This window comes from Carassius auratus, unplaced genomic scaffold (assembly GCF_003368295.1).
Source record: "Carassius auratus strain Wakin unplaced genomic scaffold, ASM336829v1 scaf_tig00018697, whole genome shotgun sequence".
NCBI classification, from domain to species: domain Eukaryota; kingdom Metazoa; phylum Chordata; class Actinopteri; order Cypriniformes; family Cyprinidae; genus Carassius; species Carassius auratus.
Genome location: NW_020524907.1, coordinates 51,187 through 59,869, shown reverse-complemented (window position 1 = coordinate 59,869; position 8,683 = coordinate 51,187).

Below are 8,683 nucleotides of genomic sequence, written 5' to 3'. Positions count from 1 at the left end.
GCCCCTCCTTTAGCTGGTTTCCTGCTCTTCCTATTCAGTCTTGTTTACCTGGCAAGCAGAGTGTGACAAAAGGAAATTCCCACAGCCTGAGGTGGGCTCCAAGGGGGAGGAGTGGGGCATTACTCAAGGCTTATGTGGACTTCCTGCCCCTTCCCCTGCCCCTGTGGTTTAATTATCATGTGCATCCTTGTGGAGATGAAATAATGGGGACTCATGCCCTGGTACTCCTAACCTGCATGATGAAGGGATTGCCAGAATTTGACAGTATTAGAGAGTTTAGCTTAAAGGTATAGTTTATAAAATAATAATAATAATAATAATAATAATAATAATAATAATAATAATAATAAATAAATAAATAAATAAATAAATAAATAAATAAATAAATAAATAAATAAATAAATAAATAGTAATTAACTGCAACTATTTAGTCACCTTCATGTTGTTCCGAAAGAATGACTTTCTTTCCTCGGTGGAACATAAAACAAAATATTTTGAAGAATGTTGGGTTTTTGATAATATAGAATTGACTGAAAGTATGAAAATTTTTTTTTTCAAAATGTGTTGTTTTGTGCATACATATTTGGAATGAGATGAGGGTGAGTAAATTACGACAATTTACATTTTGGTGTCAAATATCCCTTTAATGCCATTCAAACTCTCTATACAAAGCTGTTAGATGGGAAACCAAATACAAGAATACTGTACTTGAACTATTTTAACTCAAGCTAATCATTTTCAGACTACTTTAACTTCAAAGACAGAGTAGTGAATGATGAAACTAAGGAATGAAAAACAAATCTGTCCCTTTTCAAACTGTCTGGTGTAAATTTACCCATAGCTATCTGGGATCGGTGAAAGAGAGCAGAGGTTTAATTATGGTATGGATTTCTCTGGGGCAAATCACCTCCTAATCCTATTTTGCATGGCTTACTCCTTCCAAACAACTATGATGAAGATTACCTGGATATATTACATGCTTTAAGTTAAGTTTAATTTTAATTGTAATTTATTTATAAAGCACATTTAAAACAACCTTGGTTGACCAAAGTTTTGTTCAAAATTGCATAAGGTCCATCACCCAAATTAAAATAGACAATCACAAGATGTTGAAAGCACAGGAGTACAAATAGGTTTTTAAAAGACTTTTAAACTTAGGCACTGTAGTTGCTGTTCTGATAGATAGTGGCAATTTGTTCCAAAACTTGGGGCCAGCTACTGCAAAGGCTCTATGACCCCTGTACTACAGTCTAGAAATGGTTACCCATTGTTTAACACTTTGTATACAAACAACAAAAGTTTGAATTCAATGCGATAATGGATAGGTAGCCAGTGCAGTGAATGCAGATTATGTATGATGTGGTCACATTTGTGACTGCCCGTGAGCAAAAGGGCCGCCGTGATTTGGATCAATTGACTTCTATGAATAGATGAGACAAGAAGCCCATGATAAACTGATTTGCAATAATCAAGCTGCGATGAAATAAAAGCATGGATTTGAATCTCCAACCTCTTCCTACTTAAGAAGGGTTTATCTTTTGCTAGTCTTCGAAGGTAAGAAAAAGCTGGAGCTGACAACAGAGCTGATTTGATTGTTCAGCTTATGTCCACTATCCAAAATAAAACCCAGATCCTAGACATCAAGTGAGCAATATGGAGTGAGAGAACCCAAGTCAACAGCACTCAGATCAGTAGTCCCAAATAGAACAATTTTTTTTTTGTTTTTTGTTTGCCATTGTCCAGATGCAAAAAAAAAAAAAAAAAAAAAAAAAATTGGTTAGCCATGTTCTTGGAGACAGGCTATTAACTGATTTATGACAGACCTGTCATTGCGCACAAATAGTAAATATAAAGCTGAGTATCATTAGCATAGCAATGATACGACACACAAAATCTCCTAAATATAGAACAAATGGGTGACTTGTACAGTGAAAACAGTAATGGTGCCAAAGTTGAACCCTGAGGGACATCACATGTAACCGGTCCTTATATTAACTGGGAATCTTCTATTGGACAGAAAGGACCGAGACCAGTTGAGCACCGTGCCTCTAACTCCAATGTAGCACTCCAGGCAAGACAGGAAGAAACATGGCCAACAAAATCAAATGCAGAGCTGAGATCTAACAGCACTAAAGCCATAGTATTACCAATATCAGTAGACATTAAAATGTCATTAAAAACTTTGAAAAGAACAGACTCTGTGCTGTGTAGATTTTTAAAACCAGACTGAAAACATAGAAAAATACCATTACTTATCAAATAATTTAGCAGCTGCATATATATACATTTTTCTTACATTTTTGATAAAAATGGCAGTTTGGAGATTGTTCTGAATTTTTATTGGACAGGATCAGACGAAGGCTTCTTAGGAATTGGTAACACGGAAGCTAGTTTAAAACAATCTGGAGTTATTTATGATATTCACTAATTCAGGTTTGATAATGTCATAAACTTGTTTTACAAATCATGAGGGCATAACGTCATGAGGAATAATTTTAGAGTGATTTTTTTTTTTACATGTCTGTTAAGAAACTAATTCAAATTCACTCCATTGAGTAGTGGATAAAATGAGGTATGGAATAGAATCACCATTATAGATAAAATGAGACTAGGCATTTTAAGCTTTATTTAATAAGTATTTAAGAAATGTTCAAATAAAAAAGAAGAAATATCTGGGAAAGTCTGCACCGGAGGGTTTCAAACAGAGTCAACAGTTGAAAATAGGATTCTAGAAGAGTAAGAGTTTTTGACAATAATTTCAGATAAATATTTAGCCTTTGTCAGCCTTTTTGAAAATTGCACAAAGAGGCTTTCAGCATTTCATAAGAAACTTTAAGCCCATCCATCTTCCACTTGCATTCACACTGGTGACATTGCTGAGTGTCCAAATATCACTGTTCGTCCATGGTTGGGATTTACGATTTAGGCTAATGATGTCTAAGATATTACAAGACATTCTATTAAACAATAGCATCTGATCATCAATATTCAAGTGGGAAGAAGCAAGATCTCATTTATTTCTCCAGGTTGGTATTCCTTCAGAAATATACGTATAAAGAAATGCATTACTGGATTGAGTTGTCGGAGTATAAGACCAGCATGCTTAAGCTGGCATACATAAAGAAGGGAAGTGAACAACACAGGTTTATGATCAGAGAAGAAATCATCAATGCACAAACCATAAGTCAATATCAGGTTTAATGTATGATCAAGACAGTGAGTTTGTTTACCCATTGCACAAATTTCAGTGAGGACATGAGATTTAAAAAGTCCTTGGCAAAGGCATTAGCAGTGCAACAGACATTAATTTTAAAATCACCCAGAATTAAAATGCGATTGTGTTTAGTCAAAATGTCCCCCAAGAAGGCAGCAAATTTTCCAATGAATGTATTAGATGGAATTAAAATTATCAATACAGGACTAGATTAATTCAAATTAATTAACTGTGGCTCAGTGCTAGGAAAACTATAGCCAGCAGTCTGCATTGCAAGACCTCCTCCTCAACCTGTAAGACGAATTCAAAGTCAGGGGTACTAATTCAGATAAAGGACTTAGATCACCCGATTTTATCCAGGACTCAGTCACAAAAAAGAAATCCAGATTATTTTAAATTATTTTTTTAAGTTTGGTTGACAGGGAGTGAGCATTAATGAGAGCCATACTGAGCTGCAGGATTCTAGTTGAACTTAAGACGATCTGCAAAATAATCGCGGATTCAAAAACTTCATGAACCAATTAATTCTGCATGGCAGTAATGCAAAAAGAGCTTGAAGTCTAATTACATATTTAGAGATACTTGGTTTCTGTTCTCTCTGTTTTTTTTAATTTGACTGATCACCCTGTGAAAACCAGCCTGCTGTGGCTGTGCAATGTTATTCGGAAATGAATTATTTATGCCTCAAACTTCTTTAAAGATATAAAACTGTTGCATCTCCACCTTTGTACTTCCCACAGGAATTAATAAATCACTCTGTAGGATGGATTCCTCATGGAAGTCACTCGATAATGCAAGTCTGTCTTCCGGGATCAAAGGCAGAGTGCATTTTGAAAGGAATAATTCATTCAAAAAGAATATAAAACAAACAAAAAAAAAAAAAAACAAAAAAAAAAACAAACAAACAGTAATAATGTTATCAGCTGCCTGATTAATAAACTGGATTTCAGGTAATAAACGCTACAGGATACTGGCGGAAAATGATATAGCTTGGCATGTTGTGTGGTAGTGGGACATCACAAGACTGAACCTGTCATTCAAATCATCAAAACTGGTTTGGGAGTTTTAGGATTTAAACTGTAAAGCCTACATACAATCCAATTTTCTTATCCCGCTACCTCTATGAAAGCAGTAGTTATGAAATCCATTTTATTGTGGCTGCATTTGCAGCCCAGACGTGAGGATCTGGAGGTGAGTGTATCAGTATGAACAAGACTCACTGACTCAAGTATGTTAATGAATAGACTTTCCGGGTAACCCCAGACAAAGTCAGGGTTCATAAAACCTTAATTTCCTCCCATTAATACAGCTCAGAGACAGGCGTGGGTGCAGACAGGGTAAAAGGTGAAGACAACGCTCTGTTGAACCTCAGAGTGGATCAAAGTGAATGTCACATGAGCCTACAAGTCGAGGGAAGACTTTCTGCACTCACAGTTAATAACCAAAACATATTCCAAGTGTGTATGACTAAATCAAAGTAGATTCTCTGGAATGGAAATGGTGCTCAGTTGGCCATAGCAAAAAATAAATAAGTCTATCCATTTAGGCAGAATCAGGCATTAGTGGTCATGGGTGTAGGAACCATCTGAATAAGTAGGAGAAAGACATTAAAAACATGGCCGTAACCAGGGATTGAAAATCAGCGAGGCCTGGGGTTGAGTTAAGAATTGCGCTATAATAACACTTACAAATACAGCTCATACAAAAACCTTTAAAGTACTAGACAAACATGCAAATGTTTGTGAAAGATGTGGATGTGGGGGATAGACATTGTTAAATAAGACCTTATGTATTTCATAAAAAATTGTTAATACTTTACTATAGGTTAGGGGTGGATAATTTTATCATTTGCTTATTATTCATATGAAAATACATGTTACTGTTTTAGTTTTCCTTAATAAACATTGCAATATAAATGATAACTTTGTCTTTTTCTCTTCTTTTCTTCTTCTTTTTTTAATCTCTGTACTAGTGTTAAATGCTACTGTTTTGATAATGTTGATATAATTTCCCACAGATTATATCATGATTTTCTGCCTTACCTTTCTGGACATGGACAGTATACCGTACACACAGTTTCAATGGAGGGACTGAGAGCTCTCGGACTAAATCTAAAATATCTTAAACTCTGTTCCCGAAGATAAATGGAGGTCTTACTGGTTTGGAACGACATGAGGGTGAGTTACTGTATTAATTACATAATTTAACCAACCCTTTAAACAAAAAACAAATGCTTAACTAAACATACACAAAAACACACACAAAGCATGGACTTCATCAGCAAAGAAGAATAGTGGGCGAAAACCTAAATGTAAAGGATGGGACCCTCGAACACTAAAAACAACTCTATCCAAACAAAACAGAACTTCAGCAATGCGACAGCAAACCTCAATATGCTTGCATGGACAAATGGACGAAGGAATAGATCAATAGATATAAAAAAAAAAAAGAGAACTACAGCAAATGTGACTGTACTAATACATCGTTCGTGAGTTTAATTGTCTGTAATGAACTTGTGTTCAATTAGAAGTACAATCAATATATGATTATCAATAGCATGCTGCATGCAGAGGAAGTGAGAGTGGAAGTGATCAGGCAGGCCACCGCTGGACAATAATGCGGATGCACGCTGCTTCTCCCCCGCAGGTTGATTGTGTGTTGAGTGATTAACCTCTGCTACTCAAAGCTTAAGCTGATTGCTAATTAGCTCATGTCAGCTCATTCACAAAGGAAATGTATTTCCTGGCGATGTATGATCTAGATAGATATATAGATAGATAGATAGATATGAGAGACAGAACAAGAATGAGAGGTCATTAAAAAAATGAAAACAGTAGTTCTGTTCCACCAATTCTCTGTACAGTGATCATTATTAACATTACTATTAGGCCCATCTCCATAATCAGCCTTAGGATGAAGATCCTTAGAGGCACATTAGACAAATTTTTCAAGAAGTATCACAGTCTTAGTGCATGAACATACTGTTTTCCTCACTATTTTCCTTATGGTGTTACTTATGGTGTTGAAAAAAAAGAAAAAAAAAAAGATGCTCAATAGCTATGTTTTTAATTTCTGCATTAAAATTAATTCATTAATTCACTTACATTTTAGGGTAATAAAACTCTCCTAATACCATTGTAAAGAAAGTTTAGCTTTAATCTGTTTATTATAATATCAAAAAAAAGGAAAAGAAAAAAGTGATGTTGTCCAACCAACATGCATAAACATTAAGAAAAAAAAAGGAAATGGGAAATTGTCACAGCGAAGAATTCCACAGACCATTTAGATTGTTTGTCAATAAAGCTCTTAAAATATGAAATAGTTTGACCTTTTTTATGGCTAGGAAAGGTCAGTTCAGATTGTACAATGTAATTTGGTCCAATAAAAACGGATGAAATTGATAACATTTTAAATTATGATATTTGAAAAAAATAATTCCTTGAAAAAAGTTTATAAACTCATAATATACTTATACATAAAATAATTGTGTGTACACTCACATGCATTTAAGGTGAAAGAAACGTGTTATGAATTTTTTCTTGATGGTTGCACTACATTCTATTTTTAGTGTGATTAAATTTCTTTTTTTATTTGTAATCATATTAAAACAGGCATGAATACAAAAGGGGAATTTCTCAGAACTTAGAATGCGGCACTTGATGTTTTAAACTCGATTGTTCCTTCTTATTACTGGCACTCTTACACAGCATAGGGTCACTGGAAAACCATGTCTCTAGCTACACTGAGAAAAAAAAAAATATATAAACATAAGACACAATTTACTGTATAAATATGAAGGAATTTTCTGTGTTTATTTTTCACATAGATTATAATTACAGGGGCAGATTATCTATTAATAAATAACTATTTTTGCACCATTATCTGTTTAGGATAAAACTCAACGTGCATTGAAAGTGTCGCAAAACACATAAGAAGTGACATATTATTATTTTGCAGAAATGTTGCCACGATACAGTACTCTCTTGAAGAATGTCACTGACCCACCCAACCCCAGCTAACCTCTAATAACGCAGGAAATCTTAAATTATTCTAGTAATTGGTCAACTGCAAATATTGCAGCGAAATAGGATATTTTCGAAGTACTGCACTGTCCCAAAGGGCCGCCATGTTGGAAAGTGCTTACGTGGGCCTCAAATATTCTCAAATCTGTACCAACAGACTGAAAGACCACTCAACCTGCATGCACTGCTTTTGCTGAGAAAGCAAGGTGAAATTTTCAGATGACCACAGTGTGGATCAGAGAAAAAACAGCAGACCTTGAAACAGGCCCTTGGCTGAGGAGGAAGTCAACGCATGCATTGGATCTTTCAGCACCAAATGAAAACCTGTGGGATCGAGGCATTCAAAACTGCCTATGCACACAGAAAACACCAAGAGTTTAAAGAAAGACAACTTTATTTGAATAACTATCTGGAAATCTAGCACATCTAGCACTGTCAGTGTGCAGATCTTCATAGCACCATAGTCCTTTCAGTTGCAAAACAGCCCAGAGCTGAGAATGAACAGAGGGGATGGATTCACATGATACCCACCTGCCTCAGTTGACTCAGCATATGACAACCAGAAATCCTGAGGCAGTATAGCCGTATGAGACTTCTGCATAATGTTTTATATGAGTACATCATATACAAACATGCAGAATGCAATACAAACAATGTTAAAGGGTGAGTTCACCTGAGAATGAAAATTCGTCCATCTGAAGCATATGTGACTTTCTTCTTTCAGAATAATCCAATCAGAGTTGTATTAAACAATTTCCTTGCCCTTCCAAGCCTTTCAATGGGTAAGTGGGTGTTTGTTGAAAATGTGTAATAACGTGCACACATCTGTAATAAAACATCCCTCACACGACTTCGGGCTTGACTAAAGGCCCCCTGTATCGAATCCATGTGTGATTGTTAGATTAATATACAGATTTCAAGCGTAATAAACACCTTTTTTCTCACTTTTGCTCACTGTAGAGAACTGGAAGATGTGCAGGGTGGGTAGAAGATGGACGAATTTTAATTCTCGGTTGAACTAACCCTCTAAATTCAAATCAAACACTTGCATGCAGCAAAAAAGTTCTGATGTGCAAACAAACTATTCAGTTTCAGCTATGAATGATCAGGGTAATTGTGTGCTGGTTTTAATTTAAAGCACTCTGTCAGTATATATAGCACAAAAGAACCATAAGTAAAAATAGCAAGCATCTTGTATTCATTAAGGCATGTTTGTACTGCAGTGCAAGTATGCCTTTTAAGTGTAAGTCCCATAACTCACTCGTCTACATTATAGCTGAAAAATCTAAAAATAATTAGTCGCACTTGAAAAGGATACAGGCGGTTGAGAAAAAAAAAGTTATTTGTTTAGTGTTTGCATGTATTTCTGTCTTTAGAGAGAGAAAAAAAAATCTCAATACACAGACCGCTTGGTGGAGTCTCTGGCCGACAGACGACACAGCAGCCT